The sequence below is a fragment of the Balaenoptera borealis genome, assembly GCF_965194805.1.
Source record: "Balaenoptera borealis genome assembly, chromosome: 3".
Lineage (NCBI taxonomy): Eukaryota > Metazoa > Chordata > Mammalia > Artiodactyla > Balaenopteridae > Balaenoptera > Balaenoptera borealis.
In genome coordinates, this window is record NC_138866.1 from 18,493,405 (window position 1) to 18,516,373 (window position 22,969).

A 22,969-nucleotide genomic window follows, 5' to 3' on the forward strand; every position below is an offset into this window, starting at 1 on the left:
TATTGACCTCTCATTAAACCAAAATTCCCAGAAGGGCACAGGCGATTTTGTCTGTGTTCAAAATATAATTATAAGCAAGAGTCTGACAATCAAACTGAAGCATCTGGAACAGGATAGAAAGCCCAGAGATAAACCCATGCAGCTATGGTCAACTAATCTATGATAAAGGAGGCAAGAATATACAATGGAGAAAAGACAGTCTCTTCAGTAAGTGGTGCTGGGAAAACTGGACAGCTACATGTAAAAGAATGAAATTAGAACACTCCTTAACACCATACACAAAAATAAACTCCAGATGGATTAAAGACCTAAATGTAAGACCTGACACTATAAAACTATTAGAGGAAAACATAGGAAGAACACTCTTTGACATAAATCACAGCATGATCATTTTTAACCCACCTCCTAGAGTAACGAAAATAAAAACAAAAATAAACAAATGGGACCCAATGAAACTTAAAAGCTTTGGCACAGCAAAGGAAACTGTAAACAAGATGAAAATACAACCCTCAGAATGGGAGAAAATATTTACAAACGATTCATTGGATAAGGGATTAATCTCCAAAATGTACAAACAGCTCATGTAGCTCAATATCAAAAAAATAAACAACCCAATCCAAAAATGGGCAAAAGACCTAAAGAGACATTTCTCCAAAGAAGACATACAGATGGCCAATAGGCACATGAAAAGATGCTCAAAATCACTAATTATTAGAGAAATGCAAATTAAAACTACAATGAGGTATCACCTCACACCGGTCAGAATGGCCATCATCAAAAAATCTACAAACAATGGATGCCAGAGAGGGTGTGGAGAGAAGGAACCTCTTGCACCGTTGGTAGGAATGTAAATTGATACAGCCACTATGGAGAACAGTATGGAGGTTCCTTAGAAAACTAAGAATAGAAGTACTATATGACGCAGCAATCCCACTACTGAGCATATACCCAGAGAAAACCATAATTCAAAAAGACACATGCACCCCAGTGTTCGTTGCAGCACTATTTACAATAGCCAGGTCATGGAAACAACCTAAATGCCCACTGACAGATGAATGGATAAAGATGTGGTACACGTATACAATGGAAGGTTACTCAGCCAGAGAAAGGAACGAAATTGGGTCCACGTTTGTAGAAACGTGGATGGACCTAGAGACTGTCATACAGAGTGAAGTAAGTCAGAAAGAGAAAAACAAATATCATATATTAACGCATATATGTGGAATCTAGAAAAATGGTACAGATGAACCTGTTTGCAAGGCAGAAATAGACACAGACGTAGAGAACAAACATATGGACACCAAGGGGGGAAGGTGGGGGTGAGATGAATTGGGAGATTGGGATTGACATATATACACTAATATGTATAAAATAGATAACTAATGGGAACCTGCTATATAGCACAGGGAACTCTACTTAGTGCTCTGTGGTGACCTAAATGGGAAGGAAATACAAAAAGGAAGGGGTATATGTATACATATACATATGATTCACTTCACTGTACAGTAGAAACTAACACAACATTGTAAAACAACTATACCCCAATTAAAAAAAAAATCTAACTGAAATATTAACATGATTGAACTCAAATATAGGTACAAGAACATTTACTGATGGATTATTGTAATTTAAAAACTAGAAAATGCCCTAAATTTTTATCAGTAGAAAAATAGATAAATTATGGTGCTCAACCTAATGGAACCCAAGACAATAATTAAAATGAATGATGTAGATAATACAGATATATATGAAAGGACATGAAAAATATCTATGATCTATAAATTTATTTTTAAAAGCACATTGCAGAAAAAATTTATAAAGTATGATTATATTTTATGTTTAAAAATATGTATGTTTTACATGAAGGCATATGTGCATGTGCATGCACAGATACACGTACATATGTATGTTTTCCCTTGGGCACACTGTTTAACTTTCTGTTCCTGTATCAGCCAGTGCTCTTTGTACCTTGGGGGCCATGGTGGTTGTTACCTAAAGCATAATACTCTTTTCTTTCTTTTATTGGGTGACTCCTGTGTGCCTACCATATCTCAGCTCATTGCTAATGAACCCACACTTTCTTCATTATACATCCCTATACCATGAATACCTCTCTTTTGTCATATTCATCCCAGTTGTAACTTTACAATCATTTCTGTGACTCCTTGGGGGCATGCTTCTCTGTTCCACTGAGTGGAAGCTCTGGAAGGCTGCTGTGAGGTCAATGTGCATATCTTTGTACCTTCAGAGTCTAGCACAATGTCTAGCACTGTATAGAATCAAAACCAATTATTTAGCTAATAAGTAGCAGGCCAGCATTTAAACCAAACTCAACCGCATTCTAAAACTTGTGCTCTTAATTAGTAATAAATTACCGATTAAAGTTTCAAAATCATATTTTACTAAAACAGAAATACCAAAGCCAGGAAACACTTTAGTGAGCACTCTCTCTGAACTGTTATTATTATCTCTGTTTGAGGAGGAGGGGGAGGGATCATGAGAATTTTCTTATCCATTGATGATCCAGTAACAACCATTGGGAATTCTTTCACTGATAACCTACATGATTTTATACTGGTTTATAATACCTACCTTGTGATTTGCCAAAGTCAATAGTTCTGATAAATTCTGTCGATTGCTAATGCTTTGTTACCGTGGGAGATTGTATTCTCACCTATCCAAGGAATTCAAGCATGTTCAGTTCCATAGACAGATAGTAATGACATCAATTAGAAGAAAAAAAAAAAAGAGACCTCAGTCAAAATTGGAAAATCGTTTTGCTTGGAATTGAAGCAAAATTAGATTATAAATCTGTGCATATTTAGGTTGCCTTTAGCATTGACCTTAGGTTTGATCTATAGACAGGTCATGTGCCTGGGTAAGTAATCATATAGAGAGGTAAAGACAGTCATTCAAGACAAAGGCATTCTAATGTTTCCTAAAGTTGACAGAAATACCACATTTTATTCTTTTCTAAAAGGAAATTTATAACTATACCATTAAGATTTTCACAGACACACTTGCCTCCTGCCCCGTCAAAAAACCTTTTTGGCTTAGGACGAAACCCATTAAGATTTGAATTGTAATATGATTTGAGCAAAAGTTCAAAGAATATTATTTTCAAAGTTTATTTTATATTCATATATATGAAATCATACAAATATTACATGAATTAGATGAGCATCATATGAGTCATAAGAAGATTATATAAATTATAGGTATATGAGAAATTGCTCACAAGGCCTACAGGGTTTTCTTTTGAATAGTCTCAGTGGTGGTAAAATTTGGTTCCAGAAAATCAGTTCCACCCTTAAAATTTAGTCTGTCTATCTGTCAACATGTCTGTGTATTTATCTATCTGTGCACACACACACAAACATACACACACATGCACACACAAACATGCACACTCAAACATATACACACATATATATGCATACATACTTATCCTCTCTATATATATAGGTGTGTATTTGTTCATGTATAGGTATAGATTTCTTTGAAAAGTCATTATTATCTAGTGGAAGAAGAATTAGATTTTGCAACAAAGGACTCACTCTTAGTTCTGGCCCAAACCTGCAAGAACACCCTGGCTAAGGCACTCCATCATCCTGCTTCCTGCTTTTCTTGCTTATTACTTCATCTGATAATTAAGGGCAGGAAACTAAATGACTCTTTAGTTCTGATATTCCCTAGTTTTACTTTCTTTTTCTTTTCCTCTCAACATACAGCATACTTAAAGAACATTTTCCCCCTCAGCTTTGAGTTGATCTAAATCTTACAAGGAGGTAGTTTTGTTTATAATTAGCTAAGATTGTTATTTTGTGTCTGAGAAAGGAAAGACTGGAGAAGTAACCAGCTGTCTTTTGCACATCAAATGTCTCTCATGGCATGACATTTTGATGAGTTAAAGTATAAATGAATCAAAGGTAGACTTTGTACTCCTTAAAATTCACATGGGGTTGCATACTGGGAAGGATGTGTTTTAGTGTGCTATTCTTAAAACATTTGAAAAATTAATATGACATCTGCCAAATATCAAATAGAGCAGTGTGTCTTCAGGGGTGTGTGTGTGTTTGCAGACAGGCTTTGTATTTACATGCATGTATATTATAATAAAATCATAAAATAGACTTTTTACCAAAAGTACTGGAAAGTCTATGTCCAAGGAATATTTGATCCTTCAAAATAGTCACCATGGGAGGCTCTAAATTTATTCCAATCAGGTTGTCATCACACAAAACAGTTCAGGAATTTGTTTTTAGAATTGCCTACAGTGTCTTCTTTTGAATATTCTCAGTGGTGGTAAAACTCTGTTACAGAAAATCAATTCCATCCCTAAGGGTTAGTCCAAATACAATTTGAATTGGTGTGAAATTTGGCATAATGCCTCTCTGCTTAGTCCTCACTGAAGAATATATTCCTGGCAGCCACAGCAGCAGAAGTACCTCATTATAAATCTTTTTCACTTATAAGATGGCCCCATGGCATGGATCCCAAATATCATGTTCTGATAAGCCCCATTTGGCACATTGGTAAAAAATTAAATACACTGTATGCTTTAAATCTGACATGGGAATGCAGTGGAATGTGAGAAATATTTCTTTTCGATTTGGAAGGCAAACTCATCAATCCACCGTTAGATAAATGGTGCATTTACTTTAGACCTGTGGGTAAAAAGATGAATTAACATAACCAGATCCTGTCTGTAAGAACACAACTGGATAATACTTTTCCTTGACCCTATTAAGAATTCAGAGTTTTTTCTCTAGTTGTCTAATCAAAATATCTTCATTTCAAGAAAAATACTAATTGATAATTATAATAGAAATATATATATATATAGGTCTCTGTCCCAGTTCATGGAACAGAACTCCTAAAGTCCTTGCAATTCCCTAAGTGGTAAGAGCATTAGGAGTATCTTTTGTTCTAATATTTAATCTTTGACGCTAGTTCCTGACACAGGGATCCTAAATCCCTTGGAATTTTCTGGGTGATGGGAATGTCTTTTGCTCTAATGAGTCAACTCTTGGTGAGCTCCTGGATAGCTTCAAGATGGGCGCTGGTCACCAGAAAGACCAAGTCATGATTAGACGCTAAGAATTTTCAGCCAGTAAGGGCGGAAGTGATGGAGGCTGAGTTAATGACGAATCATGCCTACATGATATAACCTCCATAAAAATCCCAATAAACAGAATTTGAAGAGCTTCTGGATTGGTGAACACATCCATGTACTGGGAGGGTGTTGCATTCAACTTCTCAGGGACCTTGTCCTGTGTATCTCTTCCTGTGGCTGTTCATCTGTATCCTATATCATATCCTTTATTATATAATAAACTGGTAAATATAAGTAAGTATTTCCCTGAGTTCTGTGAGATGTTCTGGCACGTTATGGAAAACTAGGAAAGGGTTGTGGAACCCCTATTTATAGTTGGTTGTTCAGAAGTAGTGGAGACAACCTGTTATTTGGAATTGTCATCCAAAGGGGCAGTCTCCTCAGATTGAACCCTTCATTTGTGGGATATAATGCTAACTCCAGGTAGATAGTGTCAGAATTGCACTGAATCGTAGAATGCCCAGCTGGTATCCAAGAACTGGCTGGTGTGGGAATAAACCCATGCATCTGGCATCAGAAGTGCTGTGAGTGTAGTACTCATGTGAGAGTAAAGGGGAACACAGGAGGTGTTCCTTGACAACTTTGAATGAATCCTGTCATATTTAAAAACATTCTCCCTATTTTTGAGTGTAAGATACTTCTTCTCTTAGGTTTCTTAAAAATGGAATCCATCAATTTCTGTTCAATTCAGATTTCCATGGGATTTTCTGTTCCTATTAAAGGCAGTGGCATTATTCCAGTCAACTAGAGGAGAAAAATCAATAATTTGTAACTCTGTCCCCTTTGTCCTGATGTCTAGTCAGTCCCTAAATGTGCTTGACTTGTCCTGACAGCAGTTTACAAACTCGTCTTCCCCTCACTATTCCCCTTGTCTAGTATGGACTGGTCATTACCTTTGGTCCAGATTATTACAGTTGCCACCCTAACATGGCTCTCCAATCCCAGAGTATTTGCATTCTTTAAACTAAAACAGTATTTAGGCAGCTTTATTTCTTTATTTTTAACAAAGTGATTTCATCACTTAACTTCCCATTCAAACAAAAACAAAAACAAACAAAGAAAAAATCTCTCAGAACTCTCCATTGCCTTTTTAACTGGAAACACATCCTGACTGATGTACAAAGACGTCCATGCCTTCACCAACCCTTCCAATTTTACTTACCATTATTTGCCTTCAAATATTCTGCATTCCACATTAAACTGTCCTCAGATATTCCTGTTCCCATGATTTTTTTTGTCATGTTATTCCCTCAGCCTGAAAGTACCATGATCTTTGTATTTCATGTTTATATTTTTTAATTTTTTGAAACACAGTTGTGTTGTGCTTATTTGGAGGTTCTGTCTTCCTCATCTGATTCATACAGCAAATGGATTTTTCTCCACTTTTTACTCACTAGATTGCTTTTTTCCCCTTATGTTTGTATTTTTTTTTTTAATCTTCCTTACTAGATGGAGAGCTCACTGAGGGCAGGAAAATGTCATTATTCATTTTTTGTGGCCTTTACTGTGTCTTTCACAGCTTAGATTCTCAATAAATATCTGTTTCATAAATCTAAGTATATGGATATGACACGCACAATGTTTATATCCTTAGAAAGTTTCTCAAGCAGATGGTAGTTGCTATAGGAATTCAGAAACAATGGGAAGAGAGAACATTTTGATGCTCAGTGCTATCGTGTTCATGTCCCTTCCACCCAGAGGGAATGCAAAGGAAGGAGCCGATAATCAGAGACTTCTTCAGTTCCTCAAACTGTACATGGTATCCACATCACCAAGACAAACAGCTTAATATCTCAAGGCATCAGTTTTCTCCTCTAAAAATGGAGATGATCTGCTATGTATACTATCGTTACTATGTCTACTCATAGGGATTTGTAAAAAATGGGATAATATCCAACATCAATTGATAACTTTAAAACATTATACAAAGAGAAATCTTTAATGAAACTTGCAGTTACTAAATATCCATCTCAGATTTACAGTTTCATAAATGTCAGTCTCCTATTAACAAACTTGTCTGGTGTGATACTGACCAAAGGGGCCAGTATCTTTCTTTTCCCTTTCTTTTTTTCCATTTCACTTGTAATTTATATATCATTGGTAGTATTTTATATATCATAAAACTTGAAAAGCCATTATCATTTTCAAAATGCGACTAAGTGGGAAATTCATTTTATTTAGGGCTAGTGTACTGATTTAATATCCATTATTTTTCCCTAATCAGTGTGAGCTAGAAACAGCACATTTCTTCTCCAGATGCCACTGAGTGTCAGTCGTCACAAGCATGAATTTTATTTGAAGCTACATTTTTAACCAGATAATTTGATTTCATATTTGTCCTTGATTTAGCTATCAACAAAATAGAACTAATAGATGGGCAGAAAGAAAAGATGATTATGTTTTAAATGAAAGGTAAAAACAATAAAACAAAATAAATAGCAGTTTTATATTCTGATAATGTCATTTCTTATTAGATGTTTAGGAGACTCTTACCCTCAAAAGGCAAACACCGATAGATTAAATGGAATCTTACCTGAGGGGAAGTCAGGGGAGAGCTTTGAAAGGCAGTCACTCTATGTGGGAAGATGTAGTTGTGTAAAGCTTGACCAGTCTCTTTTCCGGAAGTGTTACCTTCCACTTGAAGGAAGCTCTTAATTTTTTGTCTTCATTACTTGTATGCAAGCAGCTGTGCTCTATTTCTCTCCCTTCCCCTTCATCTCTTAGTTTTGGAGTCAGGCCAGAATTTTCCAAATTCTTGAAAGTAAAAAAATAGCGTATAATTTTTTTGAATTAAAAATACTTTACTGAAAAGAATACAAAGAGTATTTTGCTTAACCTTCAATAAGAAAACCCCTGAATTTTTACTGATACGTACATATTCTCAGCTCCAGACTCTTGCTTTCACATCTAAATCTTCTTCCCACCTCTCCTTTTTCAAAGAGGTGAATGAAATATAGCAGCTTCCTAAGATGTGATAGACATCTGGAGACCAGAGGACCAAGAGTAGACAAATAAAAGAATGATACAGAGGATAAAACATGTTATTTGAATTCAGGTAACTAACTGTCTAGAGGTTTCGGTAGTTGTTCAAAGTCAGGTCCTGTTTTGGATGGCCCATGTGGTAAGGAGCAAATTGCTAAGAGGAGGCTCAGTCCCAACCACTGGCAAGCATTAAATTTCAAAAGCCCAGTCCTTTGGACCAGAATTTAGGGCGTGATTCCTGGATTTGGTGATGCATTATTATCGGTGGAAGAAATCTAGAAAATAGAAGAACTGAGATAACATGAACTTAATTTGGGCCAAGTGTCTGGGGTGGGGAAGGTTGAGGTGGGGATGAGGGAATCTATGAAAGAAGGGATCCTGGACACCAAGGGTTTGCATTAATATCACCAATTCTAAGCTTATAGTAGCTGACGCTGAACATACTGATGTTTTGAAATAGTGATAAAGTTCAAGTACCGAATTCAACTAAGAATGTGTGACAGGAGGGGAAATTTTAAAGGAAACCCATGCCTGAATCTTTTATTGAAACTGTGGTATTATTGAACCATTTTTCAGGGAATTAGGGTTTGTGTATGTTCAGTGATCTAGCCAGCTCTCCATATGCTCATACTGACAAAACAAGTTCTCTTGTCTACTCTTTGTATGAATAGACAGTTGCCTGTGTAGGTACATTGGCAATTATGAAGAACTGGCATAAACTAAAAACTAAAATTCAGCTTTATCTATCTGAAAGAAAGGTTTGTGATAATAAATAGTTTTTTGATTAACATTGAAATGCCTCCTATATATTTGCTTTGATAATTACTTCACCAGAAGGAACTTTTTACTTAGATGTTTCAGTAAACAAGTAGGGCCTATATCAAAAATTTTGTTATTTTCCCTAAAAGTAAGTTTTCTGTCAATTCCTTTCTTCTGATTCAGACACACACATGTGTTAGTTTGCAGGTGAGTGTGTGAAATTTTATACAATTTTATTTGCATTTAATGTATAAAGTAGGAACCAAAGCCTGAAGGCTAAAATTAAAAATAGGTGTGATATTATTAATCTCATATTATCATTGGAAATTTACATTAAAGCTGGAACAAACATTAATGAACGCAATATAGAAAGTTCGGGGAAAGGTGGGCAACAGTTTTATTCTGTTTTTCATCTCAGATGGCATTTAAAAAAAATTACTTGTGAAGAATGCATTTGTTTTTATGACTATGTCTTGGCTGTGCCATATAAATCATTCTCTAATTAATGATCAAAGTAAAAAAAATAATTAAAATTGGTTGTTTGGATGAATTGATCCAGTTTATTAAAATAGATCAGTCATTTCCATCAAAATAGTTAATCTGGGAGCCCTTAAATAAATATTTTATGGAGAGTTACCTTTCTTATTCAAATCAGAAGACCATCATATATCATTTGTGGTTAAAAGCTGGACTTTTCTTTTGTCTTTTGGGTTGTTTCTCTGTAGCCTGGGTAAATTACATCATTAATCACACGTATCTTAGGTAAAATCAGTACTTATGTAGCCAATGAACTAGAATCCAACCTGATATGCAAGAAACATTTTCCCCAGGATACTTAATAATTAACATTCAAAAATTGAGTCTGAGATAAAACTATAAGTGGCACTTTTGATTTCTTCAAAGAAACAGTCTATTTTACCAGGGGTTGTTAGATTACAGGAACTTCATTATTTTTCTGCTTCCTCTTGTGGTATTCATTTACTGTTAGAAAGTAAAGCATGAAAGACTCTAATAACATTTTAGTATGATTTGTTATTCAAATTTTATATTTTTTATTAACCAAAACACAAAAGACTGAAGTTCACACTGATGATTTCAAACCACAAATTTCAATATAGAGAGATGTATTTAGTGTGCTCATGTAATTGAACTACCTACCAAGATTCAATAAAAAATGTAAAAGAAATTAACAAAGTCAATAGAGGAAAAGATTTTTACTTACCTTACATATTAAAAACAAAATTTCTGAAAATTATTACAAACCTAGATAGTATTTACTGATATAATGACAGGGTGCAATAAACCTATGGTTTTAACACATCAGGACAAGATTACATAGGTAAACTGATCTTATATTAAGACCATCTTATTTTAATTTGGATTATTTAAAGTACTAGAACAAAATAGGTATTTTGGTTCCCTCTCCCATTTCTCTCTTATACCTTCCTCATACAGTTACTCAGAGACAATAAGGGTTGATGTATGACAGTTGGTCTCTAACTGATAGCTCTGTTAGCCTCTATATTTTCAGCATTGTATATACCTACTGTCAAATATTTGAACTGCATAAACTCCTTGAATGTATACAATTAGCTTTAAATCTCAACAACCACAGATTTTGTATAGGGTGTCCTATTCGAATTTCCAATAGTTTAGAATTGCATGAAGTTCAGTTCAAATGGAAAACTAAAATAACTAAAAACTTTAAGTTTTGGAAATGGCTGTGGATATATTTGGATTTTATCTAAAACATGTTTTTGGAGCATCATCAGAAGAAAACATGTGTGTTTTGGATACAGTTAGTTACTTGCCACTCTGTCCCCCAACATGTGTTCCTTGGTTCTGCCTCATGGTCATGCAACAGCAATTCTAAATAGTATTCTCTGCCCCCAAACATAAAATATTTTTAAATTTCCTCTCTTTCTTGTTATAAAAGAATATTATCTATAATAGAAACATGAGGAACTTCTGCGCCCAGAAGAAAATCTTATGCCAACTTTTTAAGATCATCAACAGCAGGAAAATTAGATTGGTGTATGTGAATAAATCAACTTCCAGACCTATGCATGTAGAGTTAATAGCTTTAATTTTGGGAAGGTGGCAATATCACAAAAAAAGAAAAAAATAGTTTATTCAAGTGATAAAATATAGACAAGGAAATTGACCAAAGGAAAGATAGCAAAAATTACATAGGGAAGACCATAGCAATATGGTCTCAGGAGACTGATATTTACAAAATTGTTTCTTGTCCCTAACTACATAAATTTGTGCATACATGACTACTTATAAATGTACATAACAGGAAATCAAATAAGTTTTAATATCCTGACATAGCTTTTCACAGTCCAAATGTGCTTTAGTTTCTTTCTAGGTACCAGATAAAAGAAAAACAATATTCTAGGATTTCTTTTGAATATTGAAGGCTGGGAATGGAGAGGGTAAAGGCGATATTTCTTCCTTTCTTTACACAATGCATCATTCCTTTGGTTTCTTTGCTAATAAACTTTTGCTGGCAGTTTGATATGATAGATCATTGTGAGTGGGTTACGCCGCTTAGGAGAGTTTCTTCCTTATGGACTTCATTCCTCTACTTACTTGAAAGATGCCAGGAGGAGTGGGCATGCACCAATATGTTAATTTCTTCAGTTGTAGGTGTGGGGTAATGAGAGGCAGAGCTGTGTGGTTCTGTAAGAGGCTTTAGAAAATAGGAAGAACTGACATATCACTAACTAATCTTCAAGATGGACCTTTTGTCTCTATATAATGTCCTGTCCTGGGTAAGTACTGGAAAAACTCAATTATCTGTTAGGATAATTGAATATTAAAGATTTAAATCAGAGCTTAGCATTTTGTAGAGATGTATATCCTGGGAACCAGGGCTTTGAACTATATTCCTCCACTGACTTTTAAAGTAGTGAACAAGAAAGGAATTAAGATATGTCATTTCTTGGGCGAAGTCACTTCATGTGGGAAGTAATCTTTGAAAAGGTAAAAACAATAGAATCTTCCCACATGACAATTCAGTCTTTGTGAAAGCAGACAGGTGATAAAATGTCTGTTTCAAAGAATTCAAAATAACTAAAGTATCATTAAAAGGTACAAATTATTTAAACAAGACTGCTAAACGAATAAATAGTTAATATCATTTCCGAAAAAGACTAGGAAATAGAGTGCCTTACTTATGCATTTAGTAATTTGAAATGTTATAGGCATCAAACATTAAGTAAAATATTTCAACATTGTTAAAAATAACTATTTAAAAATGATTAAACAGCTTCTCTATTATTATTTTAACCCTGCATATATGTTACTAATACTTATATGTATCTTAAAGGGTCATTTCATGCCGCTTAATGTGACACAAATCTATACCTTTGATTAGAAAAGCAGTATTTTATCTGTCAGTACTACATCTGGTTTTTCCCTCCTGGGAGCTCTCAAATGCATAGTTAAAAACCAAAAAATGAACCTGACCAAATTTGTCTGCTGAGTTCCTCTAGCTCAGTGGTTCTCAAAGTCTTGTCTCTGAAAAAGCAACATCAGCGTCGCTTACAACTCATTAGAAATGCACATTTTCAGCCCCGCCGGAGATCTACTGAATCAGAAATCCTGGGGATGGAGGCGAAGAGCAAAGCCTCCAGGCAATTCTGACACACTCCCTGAAGTGTGAGAACACTGCTGGACAGCAGCTCAGCATATCCCCAGGTGCTTAACCTTGGGAACTAAAATGGCTCCTTCACTTTCAAGGGCCAGAACTGCCAACCCCACTCCCTGAATGTCCGCTAGGCACTCCTTTCCATCCTCAACATCCTGTTCAAATTTTGTCTGAGTCTCATTGCTTCAGTGCTAATTCTGAAAATTGCAGCCATAGTACTATACGTTATACTCTACATTGACCTATACATAGTATCCACATACATTGTATGCTACCCTCCTGAAAATTATTTACATTTAAGTCTGAGCCCCATGAAGATATAGAGTGATTTAGCCCTAAGGGTTCTTCCTTTTTAACATCATGACATGTTTCAGATCGTCTTCTAATTATATTTTGGGGCCAAATTTACACAACTGACTCATTTATGCATACTACCTGTGAGAGTTAATGACACATACTAATATAAGAAAATTTCTCAAATTGAATAATTCAGTAATAAACTAAGAAATGGATAAATGTGTAGTGTATGTTCTTCGAAGCTATTAAACATAAAATTTTGGAGGGAATGGAGGTAGACACAAATATATACTAAAGTAGACACAAATACATACAGGCAGAAAAGCCAAAGTTTTCATGAATTTTTAAGGTAAATGTAAGTATAGAAATATCAGGATGGGGCTGTGGCTTTAGAATTGTCTCCCCCACTGGATGTAATTGAATGAAAAAGTTTTAGAAGCCGTTGTGGGGTTTAGGTAAGTTCCCCAAAGCCCCTTTTAATTCAGACCATAGAATTTCATTTTACAGAAGCACTGACTGTGTTGAATTGCTAGCAGGGGCTTAAGAGGAAAGGTGCCATAAAGAATTTAGTACATAGAAAAGGGGGGTTGAGAGTGAAAATTCAGTGAAATATCTCTTTCAGTGAAGTAAATTAAGATCTATATTCTATGCTCTTTTACCGTGGAGGAAATACCTTTGAGAGAACTCAGAAGATTCCCCCTCCAAAAAAAGATAGGGAAATAGACATGTATGATTTTTTTTCCGTTGACGTTTATTCTGTCAGGTGTAGCAAATCAAAGGAGAGACCGTTCGTTTTCAAAAAAAAAAAAAGAACGAAGTAAGGAAAATAAAGCAAACTAATTGTCAAGATCCTCTCTGCCTTAGACCCAGATGGTTCACTTTTTCCAAAATAGAGACAGTTCTATGGCCAAATGCTTGGGTGTCACTCTTGAGGAGAGTAGTTTGGTGATAAGGCACAGTTTCTCTGAAAAGTGACAGGTGCTCAGAATTTCAGCTGATAACTCTCTCCCTTTTAAACTGTTATAATTTAACCTGAAAACTAACTGCTGATAAGTAGGCATAATGGGTAGCAATCAGCTAATGAGATACTAACTCATTTTATTTGTTTTGGAATTAACTGAGTGTGAACAATTAGGGCCATTGGTGTGACCTGTCACACTATCTTTAAAAAAAAGCAAGACTTGCTAGATCTTTAGAAGGATATATGCCCTATTGGATACTTTTACACTTAGAGACTGAAAAAGTTTCGGGAACCGCTGTATATAATAGTAAAGGGCTGCCCAGAATGCATTTAATTAAAGGCATTGCCTTTATTTTCTGTTGCTACTGTAACAAACCTACCACACACTTAAAAGCTTAAAAATACAAATTTTTTATCACACAGTTATGGTGAGTAGAAGTCAGATGCAGGTTTCACTGGGCTCAAATCAAGATGTCGGTGGGTCTGCATTCCTTTCTGGAGGTTTTAGAAGAGAATCTGTTTCCTTGCCTTTTCCACTTTTTAGAGGCTCATGGTCCCTTTCTCCACCTTTAAAGCCAGCAGTGTTGCATCTCCCTCTGACCATTCTTCTGAGGTCACATTTCTCTCTGTCCTTTTCTGCCTCCATTTTTAAGTCCTTTTTGATCACATTGGGTGCATCTGAATAATAATACAGGATAATCTCCCCATCTCAAGGTCCCTCCCCTTAGCCACATCTTCAAAATCTCTTTTGCCATAAAATTCACAGATTTCAGGAATCAGGTCAAGAACATTTGGCGGCATCTCTTATTTGATCTACCACACACATTGGTGAAAATCCCAGAATTTTTAACCTGCTTTACCCCTCTGACTACTATTTGCCTAAAGTTGGCTGCTCAAATCTTACAAATATAAAATATTTTGCCTTTTTTTTTTGAGGAAATACAAGTGGATGATGTGGTCTTCTAATGTGCATTACCTATAAAGTATAAGCAGAGAAATTGGGGGAAGGCAAACTTATTAATTGTTTCAAGCACACATTTTGAGCATCAAGTAGCTGGTTGACGCCATTCTAGATGTTGTGTATATGATAATGAATGAGATATGACTCAGTTTAGCTTATGCCCTGGTCCTACCTAGTCTCCCCTTAGGTGAAACAAACACAATGATGGTAGATTCTCTAATGTATAATATAAAGATAAGTAACCAGGTGCTCTGATTCATAACAAGAGGTAATTTAGACTTTTGTTTGGGGTAGAGTCTCTGAGCAAGTAACATTAAAGCCAGGAAAAGTGCTAGTGGTGGAAGGTATCAGAGGCCCTGCATTGATAATAAGCTGTCTATGTTTGGGGAAATGAAAAAAAAACTCAGATTATTGGTATAGCTGGAGCACAGACAGGAGGAGAGCTGTGAGAGGAGGGATTGGTAGGTAGTCCCTTTTGCAGAATTTGAATTGCATTGTAATTCTAAGAATAACACTGAAGGATTTTTAAGAAAGAGCTCAGAGCTGATTTATATTGTTAAAAATTACACTGAAAATGGAGAAGAGATAATTAGGAGATAAAGCCTTTAAAGAGATAATTGAATTAATCCAGGTGAGAAGAAAATGGTGATTTAGGTAAAAATGATATTGGTTGAGATAGACAGATAAAGATTTCATATTTTGGAAATAGAATAGTGATTTATAACATAGTGTCAAGATTTACTCTCAGATTTCTGATTTTAGCAAGTAACTTGATGGACATTTAATTTACTGAAATTGGGAAACTATTTCCCCATTTATAGGTTCTGTATGATCTTACAGCAATATTTACAATTTTGAGGAGTCACAGACCAAGTAGAAAAATTCAAACAAAAAATTTTGCATGCAATTTTTGAGGGTTAACAAATCCCCTAAACACTCTATTTCACCAGCTAGACTAAAAAGCTCTACCTTAAAGACCTTCAGCAAATTGAACTCTCCTTCTCTAAAGTAAACTTCTACATACACAAAGAGCTAGTGCCATTTTTAAGAGCCACACTTTAGTTCTTTTGTGATCTAAAATTAATTTTATTAAAATTAGCTCATCTAATTCTGTCATTCATGATCTGAGACCTACCTTGCATCCCTGGTAAGCACAAGTTTTTATGTATTTGTGCTTTTATCAATTTCTCTTCTCATACTTGGTCTTTTCTTATGGCATTTCTATCCTTTCAAAATATACCTCCATGAGTCCCTTATCCATGAAGCTTTTTCTTAATTTGCCAGTTCACATTAACCATTCCCTTCTTTAGCTCATTAAGGTATTTATGACCCTATATGGTCCTCAGATAGAAAAAAATAGGCTCACTGAATACAGGAACATAGTGTAGCATCTTTGAGTCTCTATTGTAACCAGTACAAAATAAGCCTTAATAAATAGTTATTGAATATAATGATGTAATTGAAATGATTTCCTGTATTTTCCCATAGATAATAGTACACCTTCCAAAGATATATTTGTTAAATAGAAGATTCACCTAATAGCTTGCAGAAAGTGTTCCTCTGTGAATAAAGATACATCATTTAGTTTCAAATATAAATCATTGAAAAATGACTTTTAGTGGAGTCAAATGATCCCTTAGAAGTGTGTGTTGCTACAGTGATCACTGTGACCTTGCATCAGGCATCTGGAATTTAACCAACATTGGTGGAGTCTTGGCAGTTTCTTGGTATATGCAGTATACTTTGGCTCTCCTTTAAAGGCTGATTAACTGTGAACTTCCCTACAAATTATCTCATTAAGTGATCTATAGTAACAGACTGTGAGCTATTAAAACAATTATTTTTGTGGAATTTGTGTGATTTCTCTACTTCTAAAACAAATCAAAACTAATTAAGAAATTTTCAGGGAAAAACTCTCAATTGAGACCATACTGTTTCAGAATATGTTATCATTAGACAAAACCTGAATTAACATTTCTCTTTTCACTCTCCAGCAGAAACAACTTGTATATGTGTAATTTAAATTCTTTAGCATGAATCAGATGTTTCATTACAACAAATTAAAGGTTGCTAAGAAACAGAAGTTGTGATCTGTCAGTAGGGGACTATTTAAAGCACCTCAAAATAAAATGTTGTTATCAATGAAAGTCATTTGGAACTCTTAGTGACAAACATTCATTATTGGTCTGGGGGATATTTGTGGTACAAATGAGTGTGCTCATTTTATATTGCATTAAAGTGTATATTGCATTAAAATGTATTTCTTAGTTGAATAAGTACAATGAAGAAAATAAGTATAATGAAGAAATATAAGTATTTCTTTTTAAAAAAAACTAACATATTTCATGAATATACATTCATTTATCTTCAGTTGGTACAAACATATTATTTTGATATCTTCAAGTTATATTCAACAATGAATAATAAAGCTACTAGACTCTTAGATAAAAGGTAGGTCTACCCCTCGTATAGTTTATGAAATGCACTCATGTGGTAGTAAAACTTGCCAATTTCCTGTCCTGGAATAAGTGACAGTTCTTTACCTTGAGCAAGGATCCTCTGATTCCTAAGCTCAAAGTTTTAAAAGACATGTAAGAATTAGACTAACTCAACTGCTTTAAAGTACCTCTTTGACTTCCAACTATGTCTCTTTCTAATTCTTACATGCCTTTAAAAAAAATCTGAGCTCATAAGAAAATTTAAGAAGCCCTTTTACTGTGCCTCATCTGGTTCTTTTTCTCCCCCTCTCCCCAGTTAACAGCAAGCTTTTGACTAGGAGTGATGGTCACATTCTCTATCAGTAGGTATCCTCTACCTATCAGTGTCTATCTGTGACTCAAAACCCAACCAATCAGGAGGAGAGCCTGATGCACTCAACTAGCACGGTCATGCCAGGGAGTTCTGGCTTCACTGTGGCTGACTTAAACACAGGGGGAGTTCTTGAAAAGTTAGCATTCCAGAGGGTCACTGGGAGGCTGGAAAAGCAGGCTTGAAGATGGAAGACACTAAGCTCTGAGCTCTGGAGGACTGTGAAGCAGCAGGACAGGCTGTGTCGATTCTGGCTTACTGGCTTCTGCAAGTAACATTCAAGATATAAAGTCTCAGACAATTGACTCTGTGGAAGGTGTGGAGGAGGACGATCCAGTTGCTTCTACTAACTCTCACTAGGAAAGCAGGCCAACCAAGGAAAGATAACTTCCCCAAAGGAAATAATGGTGCATTTAGGAGGGAGATGGGGTTCTTGACAGCAAAAGAAATGATGCATTTTTACTACTGTTTATATAATGAAGCACATGGTATATGATATCAAGTCATAATCCTTAAACCTTAGTTGCCTACCTTTCCTTGTCCTCTCATTGTTATTAGTCTATATTCTAAGAAATGTAGCAATTGTTTTCAGTATTATTTATCTGGCATCTTGCTTATATTATCTATTTTATTGTATCATATTATACTATCTATTATATTGTGTATATATATACATATACACATGTATATATATATAAGAAAATATTGGATGAAAAACAAAACTAATACTGCAAGCAGTTTGTGATTAAGCATCATGTAAGCTGTTTGCCCATAAATACCAAAGAAGTTCAGAGGAGGGGGCTATCAGGACAAGTGAGGCAATCACATGTATATAGACCATAAATGCCAGAAACACTTAAATTGTATTCCCAACTCTGCCACAAACAATCAACATCACCATCTCTGTAAATGACAAGTCAGTTTACCTTTGTAGCCTCAGGTCCTATATCCTTCAAATAGGGATATTAATGTAACTAACTCGTGGAATAATTGTGTAACATGCAACATGCTTATCACAGTGCCTGCATATAATAAGTGCTCAAAAGTGTGTACTGGAATCATTCATATTAATATTCGTTATTATGAAGTATTATTAGAAGTGGTGTGGTTTAGGTAGTGAAGTTCAAATTCAGCAGATGTTTCCCAAGGGCTGGCTCTAAAATAGCCCAAAAATAATCCACGGAGAGTACCACTGCAGTGATGGTAATTGTTACTGTGGGAAATTGCAAACAGGAAACCTACAGCTCATTATGGTGTGTTGTTTGCATCTTACAAATGCTGAGCTGTATAATCTGGAATAAAGACAATTTGACCTCCAATTTTTTATTCCATTCGCTGCTGCAGCTGTTCAAAATACCTCCTCCATAGCAGCCACACAAAAAAATATTCTTGTGTTTGTAGTTAAGCTGGAATAGATAGCATTACTTGTCAGCCAACAAATTTCATGTTTTGAGAGTCGTCGCCAAATATATTCAGATCCAGTGCTTCGAATTAGGAATTGGAAAAGGAGTTTGACATAGGATAAGAATGGCATCTTCTCCCTGTTCGTTCCCTGGAATGCCGCAGATTGACTTAGTGGGAAAATTTTATTTTGATGGAAACCGGGAGAAATTTCATAGAAACATTTAAGTACAACTTTCATTGAATTTGGAATGGGAGTTTCAAAGAAGGATAAAAAAATTCCTTGTGAAGGAGATAATCATTTTGGAAGTGATTATACAATAGATTTTTTTTTTTTTTTCTTAAGAAAAATTCCTTCATCTTGAAATGTTTTCAAAATGTCATGACCTTCACTGGCCCTTTAACTTTATCTGGAAAATATCTACAGATGCCAGTCTTTGTGTTAACCCAACTTCTTCTCTGCAATATTAAGTCTTTTATGAAGCACCTACTGAGTGCAACATGCTTGGGGAACAAAGATGAGACATACACAAGAAATAAAAGACAACCTACATTCTGTTTTTTTCAATGACTTATAAAAACTGTGGAGTATTTCTCAGAGGTTTTCAGATTAAGAATTAATGAGATTTGTAGACATTTTTCTGCTCATAGCAAAATCAATAATATGGAAATAACATTTTATTTATTCTTTAGTTCTGTATATTAGAGTAATTTTTTTCTATAGTTGATCATGATAATTTAAAAAGCATTTTGTTGTAGTCAGTTGCTTGGTAAATTTCACTGAGGAAGTTTTAATGTTTTAAGTATTATTTTTCTGGAAATTATTCTTAAGGATTTGTCTTATATTGCTTTCACCTTATAAAATAACACAGCTACTTGAAAATTAAATTGTATTTCTCTTGGAAATAAGTAAAGACTTTTACAGAAAAACTTGCATGATTAATTTTAGTTTCTTTTTTATTTCATATTAAATTCCATGCTATTATTTACCCTTAAAATTGTAAATTGTTTTCTATTTTTATTGAATATTATTCAGCAAACTAAACAAAGACTGACAGGGACTGTTTCTGATTATAGAAAATGCAAAGAATAAAAGAACATGTGGCCTTTGATTTCTCATAGATCAGAGCTTTGTCATAAAAATTATCTAACTTCTGTGTTGTTACTATGATGGTAATAAGTTTGAATTCTAAAAGGATAATTTGTAATATACATATATTCTAAAAATATTACTTAGATAAAGATCTTTGGAAACACCACAGTTTCTTCAATAATAAGGACACCTGTCAGCACTTCTCAAAGAGATGCTGGAAATATATCGAAGGTTTTTTTAGACACATTTGAAATAACATGACTAAAATATTTTGTAAATTATTTTTTTCTGGGATTTCTTTCTAACACCCAGAATTCTTGTTCATTAATGACATGTTGAGATTCCAATGTCTAAAATGTGTTGTGTGCACATAGTGACACCAAACAGACTGAGAGCTAATTGTCAACAAAAACCCATTGCTTAGTGTCTACAGTGACACAAATGAAAGAAAGGTTTAGCATGTGAATCATGAAACATTTACATTGTCAAGAGGCAGAAGATTGTTATGTGATTTAATCCCACCCACCGCATCCTTTTGCCTTTGTCCATGTTTCTTCTTCTTCTTTTCTTTTTTTTGAGAACATATTTTTCTCACTGAACTACCAAGGTATGTCATACCATCATTTTTTTCTAAAGCTTTTAATACACATTTTTAAAGACTTTAACTTTATAAAAAGTGTTAGCCTTCACCTATGTGGATTTTTAAAATTCAAAAGTAATTGTGTTGTAACATAATGTATTAAAGAGAGCATGGAGAATAGAGTTACATTTATGCATGAATTTCTGCTTCACTCCTTACCAGATGTGTGGCCTTGGAAACATCTGTTAATCCATTCTAAATCTCTGTTTTCTCCATTCCAACCAATACTTAGAATTGAGAGGATTCACTGATATAAAGGCTATAAAGCATCTAACAGAAAGCATATAATAAACACTAAAGAAATGTTAGCTGATATTTCCATACCCCATATTATGAGAAGGCAAATCTGGGTAATGGGCTTGTTGCCAACATTTTGCTGGATGAGATACAGTAGTTGTGAACAAAATGGCAATTTGGATGGATCTTATATGAACCCAAGAGGCAATTCAATAGGGCGATAAGATGACAATATGCAAAAATATAAGTTCAATTAACATACAGCACCTCTTCTTTTCCCTCATCAAATTCAGAGAAAAACTGATGTAATGCTCTTTTACCTTTATATAGGAAAGATTAACTCTTTATTATTCTTTTCTGTTTTTCCAGACTAAATTTGGTATATCCTTTTGAGATAACTTCACAGAAATAAAAATGTGACTAGGTAGGAGGAACAAGGAAGAGAAAACACAGAGTATTCTCTGACATAAATCGTACCAATGTTTTCCTAGGTCAGTCTCCCAAGGCAGTAAAAATAAAAACAAAAATAAACAAATGGGACCTAATCAAACTTACAAGCTTTTGCACAGCAAAGGAAACCATAAACAAAACAAAAAGACAACCTATGGAATAGGAGAAAATATTTGCAAATGATGTGACTGACAAGGACTTAATTTCCAGAATATACAAATAGCTCATACAAGTCAACAACAACAACAACAGCAAAAACAAACAACTCAATTGAAAAATAAGCAGAAGACCTAAATAGACATTTCTCCAAAGAAGACATACAGATGGCCAATAGGCACATGAAAAGATGCTCAACATCACTAATTATTAAAGAAATGCATATCAAAACTACAATGAGGTACCACTTCACACTAGTCAGAGTGGCCACCATTAAAAAGTCTACAAATAACAAATGCTGGAGAGGGTGTGGAGAAAAGGGAACCCTCTTACACTGTTGTTGGGAATGTAAATTGGTGCAGCCACTGTGGAAAACAGTATGGAGGTTCCTCAAAAAAACTAAAAAAGAGTTACCATGTGATCCAGCAATCCCACTCCTGGGCATATACCCAGACAAAACCATAATTTGAAAAGATACACACACCCCTATGTTCACAGCAGCACTATTTACGATAGCCAAACATCAAGACATGGAAACAATGGAAATTTCCATCGACAGATGAATGGATAAAGATGTGATTGATATATATATATATACACACACACACACACATATATATATATATGGAATATTACTCAGCCATCAAAAAGAATGAAATAATGCCATTTGCAGCAACATGGGTGGACCTAGAGATTATCATCCTAAGCAAAGTATGTCAGAAAGAGAAAGACAAATACCATATATCACTTATAGGTGGAATCTAAACTATGATACAAATCAACATATCTATGAAGCAAAAAAGACTCACAGATATAGAGAACAGACTTGTGGTTGCCAAGCAGGAGGGGTTGTAGGAGAGGGAAGGAATGGGGGTTTAGGATTAGCAGAGGCAAACAATTATATATAGGGTGGATGAACAACAAGGTCATATTATATAGCACAGGGAAGTATATTTAATATTCTGTGACAAACCATAATGGAAAAGAATATGAAAAAGAGTATATATATATCTATATCTATATCTATATCTATATATATAGATATATATATATATATGTATATATATGTGTGTGTGTGCATACATATAAATAACTGAGTCACTTTGCTGTACAGAAGAAATTAACACAACATTGTAAATCAACTATACTTCAATAAAGTTAAACAAAGACAAGAAAAAAAAAGAAAACACAGAATTTGATTTATTTGAGCTTCTTGACCTTCTACTTTAGGCCCACAAGTGACCTTGGTAAGAAGTAATTTCTTAAGAGATTTTATTTAGAAAGGAGGCAGTGGCAGTTAATAATTATATGCTGTTTCATTAATTCATGTATTCATGCAATAAATATTAAGCATCATTTTTTCATTATGTCCTGTGCTATGGGGTGGAAATACAGTGATGAATAATGTAGATATTGATTCTTCCCTCCTTACATCTACAATATGAAGAGGTAA